The sequence below is a fragment of the Octopus bimaculoides genome, chromosome 13 (genome assembly GCF_046866305.1).
Source record: "Octopus bimaculoides isolate indiv1 chromosome 13, ASM4686630v1, whole genome shotgun sequence".
Classification (NCBI taxonomy): domain Eukaryota; kingdom Metazoa; phylum Mollusca; class Cephalopoda; order Octopoda; family Octopodidae; genus Octopus; species Octopus bimaculoides.
Genome location: NC_142940.1, coordinates 21945922 through 21966220, shown reverse-complemented (window position 1 = coordinate 21966220; position 20299 = coordinate 21945922).

Sequence of the window (20299 nt, the reverse complement as noted above, 5' to 3'; positions counted from 1 at the left end):
TTCAAAAGAAACTTCGAGACAATATACTGTTTCGACCTCGTTACATGCTTGCTCTGTCAACGCTCCCTGTACCGATGAACCAGTCAGCCACGATGTGATGAACACACGTCTCATTTTCAAAAGAAACGAATTAAACACAAAAAGCAGAAACGAGAAATGTAGATAATAATTGCTTTAAGCGTGAACTTTCTTACCACTGGAGAATACATGAGTAAAAGCGAGCTATAATGATGAATCTTTGCCACCTGAAAACAATACAGAACACATAAACCTGCCAATCATGTAATAATCGTCATCATTTTACGAAGATGGTCTATACAATGCAAAAATCTTTATTTCTGCAAGACATTTATGCAAGACTGGTAAAAGACGATGATCAACATGGCTAAAAAGTATTATTCGGTTTTCAGCTTTTAACAGATAATGGCCAATCATATTGTTCACTCGATATCAGCCAAATATATTTTATTCTCTCTGTGTGTGTATATATATATATATATATATATATATATATATATATCGTTTTTGAATTTGGTTTGCAAGATTATTTATGTTAGTTCGTGTGTAGAAGCATATTTTGTTGTGTCTGCGGAGAGTCATTCTCTTTTAGTGCCTGATAATTAAACACACTCACCTGTAAAGTTTCCACTTATTTCTTTTTCATTTTTCTAAAACTTTCGTTGTGTCTTGCAACCTTTTCAATAATTTTGAGTCAAGTTTGTAAGACGCAACGAAAGACGCAACGAAATGTTTCGAAAAATAAAAAGAAATAAGTAGAAATTTAACTGGTGAGTGCCTTAAATTATGAGGCACTAAAAGAGAATGACTCTCCCCAGACACAACAGATTATATATATATATATATATATATATATGTATATATATATATATATATATATATATATATATATATATATATATATAAATATATATATATATATATATATATATATATATATATATATATATATATATGAGTTATATACATACATATATATATATATATATACACATACATACATACATACATACATACATACATACAGTATCTAACAGAAATACGTACACTGCTTAGAATTTTCAGTAAAATTGCTATTACTCTGATAATATCAAAGTAAATCAAACGAAATTTATAATAAATAAAATATATTATACATACAAATCAGGAACACAAAACAATAAATATTTTCAAAGATATGAACGTTACAAAAATATGTACACCCTAAAGGAAATTTGCTATAGACAATATTTTATCCCCTTTTTTTTTTTATTAAATCCAGATATTGCTAATAATTTAATTTCTAATAAATTACTAGGCTACCTGTGACCCGTTAAGTGAATAATGGCTCAAGGTACCCGAAAAAACAGCATATCTCGGGAATCTGTGGTCCGATTTACGCGAAACTTTTGTTATATCGTGTGTATTCACATTTCAATGATACCTTACATTCAAAGCATTTTTTCCCATTTATACTTCGGTTTAAAATATTTTGTAAATGTGCCAAAAAAACTTTTGTAATACTATTCACTTGAAGATAATTTTTAAAAAGATTAAAATATTGTTTGTTTAAAAAAGCTAAATATAAATACTTACAGTACAAACAACTCACATTTTTGAAATCACATTGACTTTGAAATATTTGTAAATTATTAAAAATAATGTTTAACTAAAGCGGAAATAGAAACATTTACTGTAAGAACAACTCGTATCTTTCGTTGGCGAGTCACTAATACTTTTGCCCATCATAATCGAAAGGCTAGAATTTCTTCCTTTCAGGGTTAAGTTATTTTCGGAGTATTTTCCCATTATGCACCGTTTTGGGTACTAATACTCCCAAAATACCCAATACCTCAAGAACAACTTGTCCGATTAACGCGAAACTTGTTTTACTCTGTTTGCATTCACATTTCAGGAGATTCTTAATTCATAGTATTTTCCCATTATGTGCCAGTTTGACTGTGTAACATTGATAGCAAGCAAAGTTCCAGTTTGTTTTTAATATACTATAAATTCCTCCATGCATTTTGTACCGTGGTGAGAATCTCCATTGTGATTAAAATGGCATCAAAAGAAAAAGAATTGTCTGAAGATTTGAAGAATGGTTTAGGTTGCAAGTTAATTGGCAAACGAATACATATTAGCGTAAAGACAGTTGCCAAAGTAATTCAGAAGTACGGCCGAATAATAAACATCGTCCAGGTTGTCCTTCTATTGTAACTGTGTGTGATATTCGCCACATCCAACGTTGCATGATGGATGGCAGGCGTCGTGCCGCTTCATCTTTGACCCAAGAATTGCCTTCTGTTAGTGGAAAGTGCATCCGTTCAAACAGTTTACCGAAGTTTGAACCAGTGTAGTCTTCGTGAACGCATTCTTCAGAGAAAGAGCCGATTTCGAACCTAGATCCATGTCTCTTTCATTAGAATTTCAACATCAACAGGGTATTTTTGCATGTGTGTATGTATAAGTGCATATTTACAAGTTTTGTTTATGTATGTATTCTTATATATATAGTTGCATGTCTAGTTATGCTCATGTAAACTTAAATAATAAACTTCTGGAAAGTTCTTCGCACTTGTTTACATGCATTTTATTTAGGTCGCCTTTAATGCAGTCTTTGTACATTTTCTTGTAGCTCCCCTGAAGTTCATGAAAAACACTACTATCATCAAAGATATGGAGGTAATCTCGCAGTACTGGCAAGAACACTTCTATCATTTATTTGAGAATCCATCAGTTGTCGGTGATAATGTTAAAGAGATTCTTCTTCAATGAGATACATAACCATCTTATGATGAGGTGAAAATGGTTCCCAAACCGATAACTACCAGTTGACCGAAAGGTCGAGATAAACTGCCATTCGAACTCCTGAAGGTTAGCAGCTAAAAGGTATCACATGCAATATTCAACCTCATCATTAAGAGTTGGACTGGCACTGATATACCAAAAGAACGGATTGATGGAGGAAAAGAAATCTGTGGCCACATTGTGGCATCATATATATACATATATAAATATATACATTTTTAAATACATGAATACATACGTAATTACATATGTATGTATACTTATATGTATGTATGTATGTATGTATGTATGTATGTATGTATGTATGCAAATATATGTACGTATTCACATTATTTGAGTGGTATAATGTAGAATGGATTGGCATAACATTGAATTATACTGCTTTAACACTCATACAGATATATTATTGTAAACTTATATTCAAATGCACACATGAAATGTTGGATCGCTAACATACGTATCAACTTACTAAATGTATATAGACATATCTGTGTGTGTGTGTAAATATTAAATGAAATAGAGAAATACAATTGACATAGTAAAAATTTATTTACATTATGATATAATATAATTATACTACAAAACGATATAATGTAATATAAAAAATTATTAAAACAAATATAAATCCAACAATTTGTTTCGACTCAGTGGCATAAATGTGTAAGTCAAAACAAATCATTGGATTTATATTTGTTTTAATTATTTGTTGTAATATCTCTTTTTATAGTATAATTATCTTATAATGTAAATAAATTTTTAATATGTCAATTGTATTCCTATATTTCCTTTAATATTGTAATTATACCATTTTATCTGTGGTATTCAACTGAAGTACCAGTGAAAATTGGGTCTTTTCCATCCCTATGAAGGAAATGTTTTTTTTTTCCTTGGTTTGATTAATGTGTATATATATATATATATATATATATATATATATATGTGTGTGTGTGTGTGTGTGTGTGTGTGTGTGTGTGTGTGTGTGTGTGTATATATGTATGTATATATATATATATATATATATATATATATATGTATGTATGTGTGAGTGTGTATGTATGTATATATACATATATATTCATTATGTATATATTATATATATATATATATATATATATATATATATATATATATATATATATATATATATATATATGTGTATGTGTGAGTGTGTATGTATGTATATATACATATATATTCATTATGTATATATTTATATATATATATATATATATATATATATATATATATATATATATAAATATATATATATATATTAATTTAAAGAATGGAGTAAACGCATGTTATAACTACATACTTTTATTCCGACATATGTTTCGAAGAATTACAATTTATGCGATCCATAGGATCTTTACTACCCTGGTATCTATTAACCCATTTATTTTATCCGAATTATTCTTAATTAGGAGAAAATAAATACATATAATTAAATATATATATATATATATATATATATATATATATATATATATATATATATATATATATATATATATATATATATATATATGTGTGTGTATTATGTATATACACACATATATACACATATTCACACACAGACATATACATACATATATATATATATATATATATATATATATATATATATATATATATATATATATATATATATATATATATATATATATACAAATAATTATAATTATAAATATATATAAGGTGAGCTAGCAGAAACGTTAGCACGAAATGCTTAGCGGTATTTCGTCTGTCTTTATGTTCTAAGTTCAAATTCCACCCGAGGTTGACTTTGTCTTTCATTCTTTCGGGTCAAGAGATTAAGTACCAGCTGCGTACTGGAGTCGATCTAATCAACTGGCCCCCTTCCTTTCGGGCCCTGTGCCTATAGTAGAAAATATTATATATTTTATATATATATGTATTCATTATATATTCGCACTCATACATTATTATATATTGATACGGACCGCTGAAATACAAATTAATGTTATATCCCTATCTCCCGAGCTGGGTTTTGAAACCGTATTCTGGTTGTTGAGGATAATGTTATTTCCTTTGTCTTGTGAACAAGTACAGCTATTTTTAGCGTAGGAGTGATCGGTGACACTTTCCGGTCACCAAAAGTTCAGAAAAGTGGGGAATTGTACTGGACTGACCCAGCTTTGGGAGGGAGTAAAGTAGCACTGTAAAGCTATGGTATTTGTGATGAATACGACAGCGAGATTTGGCGCGAGCGGTCGGCCAGAGGAATTGGCGCGAGAAGTTGGCCAGTCGAGTTGGTATCAGCAGTTGGGGACAGGAGTTGGCCGCAGCAGTTGGCCTGAAGCAGTTGGCCAGGGAGTTGGATGAAGTGAAGATGTCCAGTAGTTGGATGAAGAACGTCAGCCAGTGAAAATGTGCAGTTGATGTGAAGGCCAGCAGAGCCAGTGAAGATGAACAGAGAGACTGACAGACAGAGGCTGAGAAAGGAACCAGTCAGCCGATAGGGACTGAAGCAGTGAGAGAGAGGGACAGAGATGGAATTGTGTGGCAGCCAAGAGATGGTAGTAGTCGGTTGGTCACTTCTTGTGGATTATAGTGAGAGTTTTGAAAGAAAGGAAATTATTACGGTGAAGGTTTGTATAAATATTCTTCCAAGAAAAATGTACTTCGTCGTTACGTGTGTTAAAAGAACTGTTAACTGTGATGTTAACTTAAAAGAAAACAAAGAAGTAAAAGAACTTTTAATGGACTTGATGTACGAACTCTTGCTTATGTAATGATTGTAAATCTTTGATTATGTTGCATGCGCTATTGTTATATGCTATTGAATTTATTGTTACGCAATGTTATGCCATGTATTGATGATGCAATGTTTTGTTTGCTAAAAAGAAGAAAAAAGTTAGTTCCGCTACCCAACGTATGGTCTCCGTGTTATTTCTTCCTCCTCCTTTTGCCTGTTGTCTTCGCTCCGTGCTCCGGTCGGGCTTTAGTGGCCGTGGCGAACATCCCGACTCACTGAGCGTCGACGTTCGCGCGCGCGCGAGTTCTCTCTTCGGTTCGAGGTACTTCGCGTGCGGGCGTTCGTAACAATATATTTATACAACGGTGTTCTGTCTAAATTTCATTGCTTACATAAAAGGAAATGAATAAACAATAGTACATAAAAAGATAAATATATGTTTAAAAAATCGATGAATATCGATTACATTGCTGCTGGTAGATAACAGTATACTCAAAGTAGCCGCCCTTAGCTTCCTCCACGCCCTCAAGATGTCTCAGGAACCTACGCATGAACTCTTCACTGTGTCACTGATAAAATCTTTGAATACTTCCTTGATCTTGGAAACCTGCTCAGACTTGGTGTCTTTGTAAACCACGTTACACAAATAGTAATCCAAGGTTTTTACAATCAGGGGTATTAGGAGGCCAGCAACTGGGGCTGATGAGGCAGTGGAAATTTTCCAGCAAACACTTCTGACACTATGAGCTGGTTTGGTAAGGAACTGAATCCTGCTGTCACTCATATGGTCTTCCAGGAGCAACCATCTCCTGCCAGGAATTGACCAGTCTCCAGCATCCGTCTCACTTGAGTCTAAGGCCTTGTTCAAAACGTGGAGCGGCAAGATGAGACTTTCACTGTAGACAGACCCAACAACAATGACTTTCCTGCAGGCTAAAGTTTCGTAGTCCTCGTTACAACTGTCAATGTCATGCTACTTTTACAGTGTTCTCCGAACATTGTGCAGCAGTCGACATTTTGATTACCAGCGCGCATCATCATCATCATACCTGTAACACTTTTCCCAATATTCAGATGGCTTCCAGTCCTCTATGTCAGCTAACTTTTTTTCAATTACAGATTTAATCTTTATGCTCCCCAACGTCGCTAATTCTACCCCAATACAGTAATCCCTCTACTATCGCGTGTGTTATGTTCCCAACCCCACTGCGATAGGCGAAAATTCACGAAATAGAAACAGTACTGTACTCTGTATATTTTTTATCATTTTTATAATTTGTATATATTTCTTTTACTACAAATGCAAAACAGTGCCACACAAACACCTCCCGAGTTTCGTTTTCCACACAGTATGAGCGTTTCTCTGTTTACTCATCTACGGTACACTACATATTATTTTCTTTCAATAGATTTTACTGTGCTCTATTTTTATTTATTAATTCATTAATTTTTAGACTTGGACCTGCTTATTTTACCACAGAAATAATTAAAATCTAAAAATTAGAAATACCTATCTGCCGCAGAAACCCACGATATACCGAGGAGTTCGCGATAAGAATTTACTTATATGAGCCAGAAAAATCTGCGATGTACTGAGTGTGCGAAAGCTGAACAGCGATGTGGATTACTGTATAACAAGCTGTTCATGAAAAAAGGAGTTATAAAAAAAGCCACGTTTAGCTAGAACACACTATATACAAAAGCACGGTATACTTAAATACATACATACACTTTCTGTTGTGGAAATCAGCTGCCCTCTGGAAACAAATATGGTGTCACACATCAAGATAAAGAGGACATCTATAGATTACTGAGGAGTTTTCACATCCAGCATTCAAGTTACACTTTCAGCTTCATGCCTATTTGTGGATCAAAATGATACATACCATCCCGTTTGGCGCATGAACGGTTGAAACAGGAACCTTGTGCAGAGTCTACAAATCTATATTCTACAAACGGCAACGATATCTGGTTCAATAAAAATTTGCAAGTCCTTCTTACGAATTAATGGACACTGGTAAAAACCAGATTCTTTCAGTCACAACCTTGCTACCACGTAAGTGGTCGGTCAAAATTCACTCTAAACTAAAAAGAGAAAGGGAAGAACATACATACATACATACATACATCAAAATATGTAGATAAGAAATAAAACATATTTGAACATGTAGAACATTCTGCCAATTACTCTTACATGTATCTAAATATAAACGATGTGAACGTTATTACACATGCGTCACGCCTTCATATTATGTTGACTATCAGATCGTGCCAGTAACAACCAATACATATACTAAAAATAACAGCAAAACTTTCTCACTAATCTTAGAGTATAGCATTGGAATGTTGTGGACGGATTTTGATTATATGCCAACGAATTAATTTTAACCTAGGGCTAAAGAGCAATAACACCAAGTATAAAGACAACGATGTATGTTACTTATATAGTCTTCACATTTATATATATATATATATATATATATATATATATATATATATATATATATATATATATATATATATATATATATATATATATACAAAATTTTTCGATTCACCCCTCCAAACTTCGTAATACTCATATACATACTTTCATATTATTTCCATAGATACAGTACTACACATCTGCTCATATATTCATATGCACACACATCCTCACACACATTTAGACACATGTAAATACATATAAATGTGCATGTATGTATCCACGTACATATATACTTATACGTTTGTATATATACACGCATATCTAAACACGTATATGAGTGCACGCATGTCTCTGTGTTTGTGAGTATGTGAAAGAGAGAGAGAGAGAGACAGACATACAGAGACAGAGAAACAGACATACAGAGACAGAGAGACAGACATACAGAGACAGAGAGACAGAGAGATAGAGAGAGATAAAAAGAGAGAGAGTTGCATAAACAGAAACATATACATATGTTAGTAGTGTTTTAAAAACTAAGATGCAGCATAAATACACATCTTCATGCGCAGAGGCGCACACACAGACACAAGAACATATATGCAGCCATATAGACAGAGACGTAGAGAAATGTATTGTGTAAGAGAGACGCGCATTTACACACATCAATGAGATTAAAAAGACGCTGAGTATGGTACGTGGTATTTCTCCACATGAAAGTTTATATTGTGTGGGCGAAATAAGTTGTGTGTAGGATGTGGATTGTGTTATTGATTTGTGATGTTTCGGATAAGATTGTATAACTTGTATGACCGCCGTTGTAGTGAGGCAACGTCTTCATAATAATCATCATTCTCATTATTAAAGTCATCCATAACAACGACATCACTGCTACCAATCTACTCATTTCCTCCTCAACATTCTCCTCATCATGGTCACATGTGCAGGTCATAAACATAAATTTATTAAAACCACATTAAATCATTTTATTTTATACCAACCATCTCAAAGCAACAACTGTTTTTTTTTTCCTTGTATGTATTCAGTTAGTTTAAAAATAACCAAACTTTGACGTGGGTGTCTGAGTATCCGGCTTTGCATAAACCTGCATATGCATGGATGTACGGATGTATTTGTCCACACATACACACACACGCACACAAATACACACACAAACACACATGTGTACACACATATTCATACACACACACATATATATATGTATGCATATGTAAATAGATACACGAATGGATTGCCATATAGATATATAAATATATAGATACATACACATATAACTATGAAAATATATGTAGAAAGAGACATGGATTGTTCTTTGACAAGATCTAACTCGAAATCTATTTGTATATACAAATGTTTGTTTGTCTCACTCTGACTTTTGTATGTTCATCTGCTTGTGTGTGATTGTCTGCATATATATATATGTGGTGTGTGTGAGTGTGTGTGTGTGTGTGTGTGTGTCTGTATTTTGGCATAGGACTAGAGAATTCAGCAGAAGTTGTAAGCCGACTACATCACCCCAGAGGCAGACTGATACTTATTTTATCGACCCCGAAACGATGAAAGACAAAGTCGACCTCGGCGGAGTTTCAGCTGGGAGTGTAAAGAAGAACGAAATGCCACTTGGCATTTTGTATGTTGTGCTAATGATCTTGCTAGCTCGGTGACTGAGAACAGAGAGATAGTAAAGTATAACTGTAGGAAGCGATACACAAACACTCATGCACGATCATAAACGCATGCACATGTACACGCATACACACACGCACACACATGCACATAAGCACACGCACACACATACATACACATACACACATACGCACACACAGAGAGAGGTATATATATATATATATACATATATATATATATATATATATATATATATATATATATATATATATATATATATATATAAATATATATATATATATATATATATATATATATATATATATATAAATATATATACAAGAATAAGGGCAGGGAATCGTCAATTAATAATAGAATTAATAATTAACAATTTTGCCAAGTAGTTCAGTATGAAAAACCTTTATCGGTAAAACCATTTATCATCATAAATATACAGGGATTAGCATTGAGTTGCTTCTCCAACATACTGAAAATTTAGAAATAGCAGTCAAAGAACGACTGATTCTAAACTACAAATTTTTCTCTAAACGGATGGCGTTTAGAGAAAAATTTGTAGTTTAGAATCAGTAGTTCTTTGACTGCTATTTCTAAATTTTCAGTATGTTGGAGAAGCAACTCAATGCTAATCCCTGTATATTTATGATGATATATATATATATATATATATATATATATATATATATATATATATATATATATTACATGGAAGCAAGAAAATAATATTCCTAAGGTTATAAAACCTGGAAAATTACAGGACTAGTTATTACACTTGGAAAGGTTCAGAACAACTTATTACAAGTGGTAAAGTACAGAACAAGATAAATGTTTACTTAAAATATTGCAGCTAAGGATGCAGTTTCAAATAAAATAGTTAGATTTAGAAAATTTTAGCTTATATTAAAACTAAAGATATTATTACAAGTTATTACTTCTATTTGTTATTACTTGTTACTTCTTTTGAAAATGAAAACTTAACTCAAGATATATTTTGCACTTTAAATGCAATTCATTTTTTGAATTATTACTTATTAAATAGAAGTTTGAAAATACGTTATAAGAAATAATAGTAGTACATAATTAGTTAGTACAATAAATAGAATAATACAAAAATTGGTCTTATATTACTGTAAAATCTACCTATAACAACAAATTCACAGTAAAATTTGCTTCAGTTATTGCCTAAGTTATTGCCAAACTTCACATTTGTATTCTTGACCCAATGCTTATTTTTTTACATAATGAATTTGCCTACCATATATACTCTACTACTTTGCATAGAACCTTAGCTATCTTTCATTTTTAAGTATTCTAGTGTGTCAATATTTTAACAAAATGATGGTACTTTTTTTAATTATAATGTTACTTTGTAAATTAAAATCAAATAATTTTTAATATTCAAATTTTATCCTTAGCTTCAAAATTTAAAGTAAAAATTTTCTTTTTCTGTACTTTACAAGATATAATAAGTTGTCGTGAACTTTTACATGACTAATAACTTGTCCTGTAATTTTTCCAGGTTTGCAATCTTAAGAATATTATTTATCTTGCTCGCATTTTTCCATGTAACCCATGTTTCTTCCAGGCTATGCCAAAATGTAGCTAGGAACCAGTCCTGTTCAACACTCTCGATAGTTTTCAATTTGGTTACGAACTGAATTAGCGACAAGCTTAGAAAGATGCTGCATCTGAGTAAACTGCGTCCTTAAGAATATTATTCAACTACTACCTTAGTTGAATGATATAAGTAGAACCTAGCTCCTCAGGCTCGAACGCCCGATTATATTTCCCTGTATATATTTATGTATATGTAGATACATGTGTATACATATTTATATTCAATGATTCGTCTGTGCCTAGAAAATGATACGCTAAACATGTGATTAGGAAAACTGTCGTACGTTGACACCTTGTGTGGATGTTCAATATCTTTGGTCAGACAAATAACCTGCGAGTGAAATTTTGCAAACTGAAAACATTACGCCACTTTATTTTTTGATTTGTGACAATCTTCTTAGATCATCTTATTGATGAGTAGCTGAACTTTACAACCATAAGTTCCACATTTACATCCTTTTTTGCTCATTAGGGAATATGCCACTTTCTATTAAAAAACTATTGGTATATTCAGTCAGGACAAGTGTTAGCGTTTTCTATATTGTTGCTAAGCAGGTCATGAGTCGGTAATATTTTGGTTCATTTGTTCCTTAATTTTCTGGAAGAAGGAAGGTTAAACCATTAACTAGCCAAGAAGGGATCATACTAGGATGTTGCAAAACATCGTTGTAAAATTTTGTTAACAGTTCATGGCTCTCTGGGAAGTCATTCAATCAGAAGTTAGGAATTTTATCCTTTCCTGGAGACTTCCATTTGCTTGACCTCCTGAGAGTAGATCTTATATCTTCTATCTTGACTGTAGATATTCTATCAATCTGTAGATATTCTATTAACCTGTAGATATTCTATCAATCTAGTTATTCTATCAATCCAAGGGGCCTTTTCATTCTGTGTTTCTTCTTCTGCCCAAATTTTATTCCGAAATTCCTTCTTTTGATGGGACAGACTTTATTGTAACTGGTATTTTCCCTATCTTCCTGTAAAAATTCTTTGGGTTATTTTTGGACATGTTGTCCTTGAAGAATCTAACGCACTTTTCATACCTTGCTATGTGGGAAGCTTTAGCACATATCATTTGCTTGGTGGTTTCTATGGCGGTATCAATGTCAAATATGGTTTTCTTATTTCTTTTCTTTAATTTTCGGGTTTTTGTAGGTTTGATAGTCTTGTTATTAAACTTAAGGATTTTCAAACATTCTATGTCAGATCTAAGCAGCTTAATTTGGTGTGGAATACGCTCTTGCCAAGAAGTCTTTTTGTGGGAATGTTGTCGTTTTCTAATCTTTTCACCACATAGAATTGTTAAGATTTTCGCGGATGCATTGTACTCGTAGTTGAGATCTGTAATATCAACATCATTAGCTGAAATTATATCCTTAAGTGCAAGGCGAATTTTACCAATTATTTTCAGGTTTGGTTAAAATTGCTAATTTTTGAGAGAGTATCACGTTCATTCATACTGGTTTCTTTAATTTTCAGCCATTAAAACATGATTTGATATTTTAGATAATGTAGTTCTGTTGGGTCAATGTCTGTGTGACTTCCTTCATCTATTTGATTTTCACCTGCATTAGTGTTTCTGGTTGGTTCAGAGAGTATTTCACTTTGCCTATCAGTTACATTAACTCTTTCAATCACTATTGCATTTTCATCAGCCCTAGGCTGGTCTATAACTATTTCCTTTGTAGTATCTTCGTTAGCTGCAGCTTCGTTCCTTACTGTTTGTTTAGTTTGGTCAATTTCTACTTCAGTTAGTAATTTTTTTTCATAATGTTTCTTCTGACGTTGGCAAGTTTGTTACCGTCTATGTAGGGTCTTACTTCAAGGTGTTTCTGTCTCCAGTTTTAGTAGGTTTGTACAGTATTAGATTTATTTGTGGGGAAATATATGGCATGGTAGAAGGCCGTAAGAACTTCTTTATTATCTTCCCTAGACCATTTTTCATTCTTTTACTTTTGGTTGTTTGATGACGGGCATGGATGGCTATATGTTGGAATATTCTGGTTGAGGGATACTCCCACCACCTGTGAATCGGGAAGATTTGAACCAGTAGCTGATTTCTCGTATCGAGTTATTATTATTATTATTATTATTATTATTATTATTATTATTATTATTATTATTATTATTATTATTATTATTATTATTATTATTATTATTATTATTATTATTATTATCATCATCATCATCATCATCATCATCATCATCATCGTCATTATTATTGAGTGAGAGAGCAATGCAGGGGTAAAATGTACGAAGCCCAACATACCCATCATGGCTACCCGTCCGATAAGGGTACACCAAGCACATGCATCACAACCGTATGTGCGCGACATGTTCTCATATCAAGATAAATAGCGCATGACCTCGCAGGTGGGGCCCAGTTAGAATTTTCTTGAGGTCGAATAGCCCATTCTGCTCAAAAGTTCCCTGAATAAGGGCTGTTCAAGAATGTTGAACGAAACCGATAATTCCAGATGTGACTTATCCAAACTCCAAAGAATTCCTCTCAACACATGGCTAGAATGCTCCCACACAACTTCTACCCGTTATCAGAGATGCCCATATCATCAGCTACAAAGGAACATGCTCAACTTGTTACCGTTAAACAACTGACGAGCAAATCTTTGGTATTGAGTAGAATATTTGCTGTAGCCTATCTTTTATACCAAGACAATAGAATGTACATGATAGCACTTCCAGCCAGTCAAGATAAGTAGCCATGTGAACCAGTGATTGTACTGCATCAGGGCATTTATTATTATTATTAATATTATTATTATTATTATTATTATTATTATTATTATTATTATTATTATTATTATTATTTTATGTTTGATTTTTGTTTTGCATTTGTACAAGTTGGATCCAAGTCTCACCCAGAGACCTCAAGAGACAACAAGTTAGAAGTTCATGTAGGTGTTATGCCTAGGGTACCATATATTTGGATTTGTACAGTTTTGTTCAAGTGAATGTTTAAGAAACCATATTATTATTATTATTATTCAGTAGTTTTATTTTTATAACGTGCTTTCACTTCACTACCGAGCGCAGCTCTGTGCGCCTTGGGTATGTGCTGTGGTTTGCTGTGGTGCTCTTATGTTTACTGTATTGAAAATGTTTTGCGTAGAATGTGTGCAGTACCCAGTAGTGCAATTTTCTGTATGTTATATATATTTGTAAGTCCTGGTATTTTTGTTATGTATTTGTCTATTATTATTATTATTATTATTATTATTATTATTATTATTATTATTATTATTATTATTATTATTATTATTATTGTTTTAATATTATTATTATAGTTATTGTTATGTGTGTGTGTGTGTTTGTGTGTGAGTATATGTGTGTGTGGGTGTGGGTGTGGGTGTGTGCATCGCGGAAATCTTGGTCACGTCTCTTGTACTTTGGCCTTTAGAATTAATATCAGCAACAAATATAAAATCTGTTTCTGTATCAGTAGTAGTAGTAGTAGTAGTAGTAGTAGTAGTAGTAGTAGTCTTATTTTTGGTGATTTGAATGTTCGAATACTTTTCGTGATGCAGATACATTTCTTCTTCAAATCACAGTAAGAGAACTTATGGGAAATGTTCGCCATTGAAATATCCACGTTATGGATATCTATATCCCTAATTGTTTCTGTTTCAATATTTCCTCCATATCTTATCAGTTAATGGAAACGATACATCATTCAAGAGACACTGATTTTGCTGTTTCCCTTGCTCAGAATATCTGTTGGAATTATCTTCATCATCTTGTTTATGTGAATTGACGTTTCTTCCACTTTTGCCACTTTGACATTTTCTTTTGTCTTCTATGTCGCACGTTTCATGCTATCATTTTTCTTTTGATAATTCACAATATTGTCAAAATCCCCATATATATATATATATATATATATATATATATATATATATATATATATATATATATATGTGTGTGTGTGTGTGTGTGTGTGTGTGTGTGTGTGTGTGTGTGTGTGTGTATGTGTGTGTGTGCGCGCGCGTGTGTGTATGTGTGTGTGTCTATTTCTTTCTCGTTAAATTTGGGCCGCTAGAAACACTGATTCATTTGACTAAGTTTGGAGCGGAGGAAAATGTGATTGATTGTTAGAAATAAATATCCGTAATTTCATACTTGATATTGCTATTGGTACGTTCTCGGTTTAAATGAAGCATCAGCAGTTTCTTTCATTGAAACAAAATTGATGAATGTGTTGGCGTTTCTGCATAAAAGCGTTCACAATAATAAAGGTTTTAGATGAAGAAATCCTTTATGAAAATGTCTTCAAAGTATTCCCCTCCTAGTATTACTATTTCAGGAACTTGTCTTATTTCACATCATTACGGCTATAAACATTATAAATGGTATACGTATGTTCTTTATCTGCTGTAAAGTACTTTCCTTACTTGCCATAAATATTTTATTCTGCATTTAAGTCGGTCTTATACCTCAGTATTGCTGTGCCGGTATTTAATATAACTTTGTATTTTTTATCTATAGTGGATGAGGAGAAGAATATTAGGTAGTATGGCATATGTTGAGCATGTTTGCTTTGTAATTATGCGTCAAATATATTTTTTAAGTAAATATTTTCAAAGCTGTCAATGACAGTCTGAAATGATATTTTGTATTCCTTGAGAAATGTTACAGCACAAATAATTGTCACGAACACTATAGTATCCTTGGATACAGACTTCGGTATACCACCTGGCGGTGGCAATTTCCGTATCTTGGATGTTGTTACCATTTTTGTCTACTTTTTGCTGTTGTTTTAAATTTAACCTTTAGCTCTCGAAGACTAAACCACTTGTTACAGTGTTGTCACTGCTTTAATCGCTTCCAGTTTTAAAACTAGATTCAATGATTACATGTTGAAGAAATTAAATGAAACGACATTCCTATGATTTTTGGATACGGATGAGTTGTTATCAACTGCAACATCGATATCATAAGGAATTTCGAGATATGAAGTCCAGTTAGTAAAATGTATAAGTATGTTGACCTGCAGAAAAGTGTTATAGAAAGTCGAAAAACTTATCTCTGCTATTACTTAACAGTAGTTGAGCTAGTGGAAATAAAGTGGCGTGAAAATAAGAGTGTTTATAAACACATCATATTCTGGCTGATCGTCATGTACAAACATGACAATCAGCCAGAAGATGATGTGTTTATAAACACTCTTGTTTTCACGCCATTTTATTTCCACTAACTCAACTACTGTTAAGCAATAGCAGAGATAGTAGAATATAACGACGAATGATTTATAGCGCACGATAAAGCAGAGATCTTTGATGACCATAGGACTTTTTGATATGTCTATGCTTTATCTTAATCACAGAAACACAAAAGAAAGATTAGCTTTTACACATTTGCGAAAATTCGTAAGTGGTGAAGGAGATCATCTTTACTTGATTGCAGGAGCAGTCGATATAGAGTTCCCTCCATCCAGCAGAACCATGTCAACCACTTGCAGAAGTGGTGAGTGAATGGAAACTAGTATTAGACTATTGCACAAAAAAATGAGAAGAGAAAATAGAAGATTGAGGAGAAATAAATCTAAATAACTTGAACTGCTTCTGCTGCAGTAACCAATGAATTGAGTTTGGCCTACTACCTCAACTATCATGGAATTCTTACACACATCATAGGTGTTGCACTTCCTCTTGTAGATGACTCATAACTAAAGGGACCAACAGGTATAGCGTTCTTTGGAAAATTTTATGGCTCTACAAATATTTTCTCATTTGCATAAGCAGTTTTATATAGCTTAACGCTTAAGTATTTGTAAATAAAAAAGTGGGAGACAAAGTTTAGAATAAAAATGAAGGGTCAAATATTTTATTCTGCCAAATAGTTTCTTATATAGGAAGAGCACCACAGGAAAACAGTCGATTATATTGAATAGTACTTTATTGATGTCGAAAGGTGGAATTGAAAAGTGGACCCTGGGTGTATGTGAATTATTTAATCTCACTCTCAAATCATTGTGACAAATCACAGTGCTAATATGTCACGAATAATGATTCATTTCTGATATGAACAAAAGGCCACGCACTTTGTGAAGGTCAATCATTGTACATGTGTGGAATTTATATTTTTGATTCTTGAAACACAAAACAAAATGAAGCTTCAGTGCTGTTCGAAATTAAACAGGAACGGAGGTAACAGAACTCTGCAAGATTTTGCCGTATCGTTTCAGTCGCTCACTTTTTCTTTTAATATAATCACATAATGATAGAAATTAATTTATTATCAGGAGCCATGTCTCTTCACCAATAGTTTGCATTTTTATAATCAAATCTTTTACAAATGATCCGTTTTCCGTTCAGGAATGTGTGTAAGTGTGTATATTTCAATGCGCATGTATTATGTATGGAGAAATGAAGTTAGAAATGTATGTATGTATGTATGTATGTATCTATCTATCTATCCATCTATATATACATATATATACATATATATATATATATATATATATATATATATATATATATATATATATATATATATATATATATATATATATATATATATATATATATATATATATATATATATATATGGGGGCGGGTATACATACATGCACACACAAAATAAAACAACATATTTCTGTATTCTTCAAAATGGTAATCCCTTCTGTTACAATCCAATGATGCAAATACCTCAGTTTTTCTCTTAGAAAGTCAAAAGAAATCGATATTCACATTTTAAACGAGATTAAGATTATATTTCTACGCAAAATACTTCCTAAAGTTTATATAATTTATCCGATTTTTGGTAATGAATTCAGTTTAGGACGAACAATAGCGCTTCGGTATATCGCTGTGTGCGTTAATCGAGCGGAAAGGTTGTCAGTGTAGAATGGAATGGATAATGACTCATGATAAACAGTTCACTTTATTCCTGCTGGTTTCTCTGTAAATAAATTCCTCTGTCAATGAATATGTACAATATGGATATGCAGTTCCCGACGGAAATCATAGATAATTATAAGAATTTTTTGGCAAAATTACAACTGATTTTACCTGAGATTTAATATGAAATAAGTTGGTATCTTAGAAATAATTCATAATTATCATATTACTACACTAACAGAACTAGCTCACGAGTAAATATAATGTAAACAAATATAAATGTTACTGCACACGTCTTGAGTAATATATGTGTGTGTTTGTGTATATGCGTGTGTGTTTGTGTATATGTGTGTGTGTATGTTAGTATATGGGGGTGAATGTGTATAAGACACTATTATGAACTCGTAACTTTATACTGCATACATTCAATGATATTTATCTCTTACTGGATGGAATACTTTTTTTTTGTTGATCTTGCCTGAACACAACTGAAACTATATATATAATACAAGCAATGCACACCGGCGTTGCCCGGGTGTTATGATCTGCCACATTATGTCATTTGCACCTTTCTTACGGGTAGAATCGGCACACGAGGAGTATGAAGCAAACGACTCTTTATACACATGTTTTTTTTATCAATTTTTGATGAAGAACGCTGCAGTTCCCATCTACCAAATTTAGTCACAAGTCTGCGTTTGGCCTCTGAGCTCATAGTCCTCCGAGGTCGACTTTGCCTTCCATCCTTTCGGGCTCGATTAAATAAGTACCAGCTACGCACTGGGGTCGATGTAATCGACTTGAACTGTTTGTGTATCCTCTCTATGTTTAGCCCGCTGTGGGCAATAAAGAAATAAATATGTGTGTATGTATATATGTTTGTGTCTGTGTGTGTGCATCTGGTCACATTTGTTGTTAAATCGAGTATTGTGTCCTACTATCAGTTCATCAAGCAGAGATCTATAAAATGAATACCAGATTGAAATATGTACTGATGTCAGTATGATCAATTATATTTTTGAAGGTGATACGCCTTCATAGCGGCAATCAAAAGACTAAACTCTGTAAAATAATGTTGAAAGGCTTAATGGCTTCAAATTTAAGGTAATGGGTTACTAATCAGAAGATAATGATTTCAAAATTTCATATTGAACTCCACTCTATGCGATAACAATATATCTACATCTCAGTCCACTTGACTTCCAACAATTAACAATTGTAATTTGAATTTGAATGACTAGCAGTGACTAAGATGTCTAGATTTCTTTAAAAAATTATTGTGCAAAATATCCTGAACAAAAGTAATTTTTCACCGCAACAAAACGCACACACGCACACATGCACACACGTCTGTCTGTGGTACTTGTGCTAGTAGAAATAGCAGCCAGATATCTCTTCAAAACATACACTTTCATAAAAAAAAAAGACAGATCTTCAGCACTTCAGGAAGGAAAAAACTATGTGATGGGTCTGCTACATAAGAGGCAAATCTAGGGTATACAAAATACAGGCAAACATACTTCATATTAAAAGATTATCTACTAAATAATACTAATAAAGTTGACAGTATCTCTTCGAAATTTCATTCCCTGGTAAAACTACATGTATTTTAAACATTTTTTTCATTATATTCTTTCTAAGAGATAAAGATTGTACAGGCAGAGTTACCTCCCTTGCCTAAATATCTCAATATTCTGCAACCCAACCTCGTTACTGAGGTTATCTTTGTAGTAACAAAGAGTTGTTGTGCAAAAAACATATTCATTTGGTTGCCGAAAGATTACTGAGTCTTTTGATACCGCATCCGTCAAACTCGAATCCATAAGGCTTTATGTTACTTTTTATCTGTTTTCCAAAAGGGATAATTAGCTATATGTTATTACATGGGAAAATGTGAACATGAAAAGCAATATTCTTAAGATTATAACCCTGGAAAAGTACAGGACAAGTTATTAAAGCTGGAAAAGTATAGGAACGCTATTATTTCTAGTAAAGTAAAGAATTAGAAACTTTCTACTTAAAGTATTGCAGCAAAGCTTGTCTAATTAGTCACTTTTTTCTGTATTTAAGGTAGTAAATTAGCCAAATTCTACTTAAATCAGTATACTGTTATTTGTAAACTATAATAAAATAATCTTTAATATTCATATTTTAATTTTAGCTGCAATATTTTAAGTAAAAAATTTCTCATCTTTTACTTTACTAGAA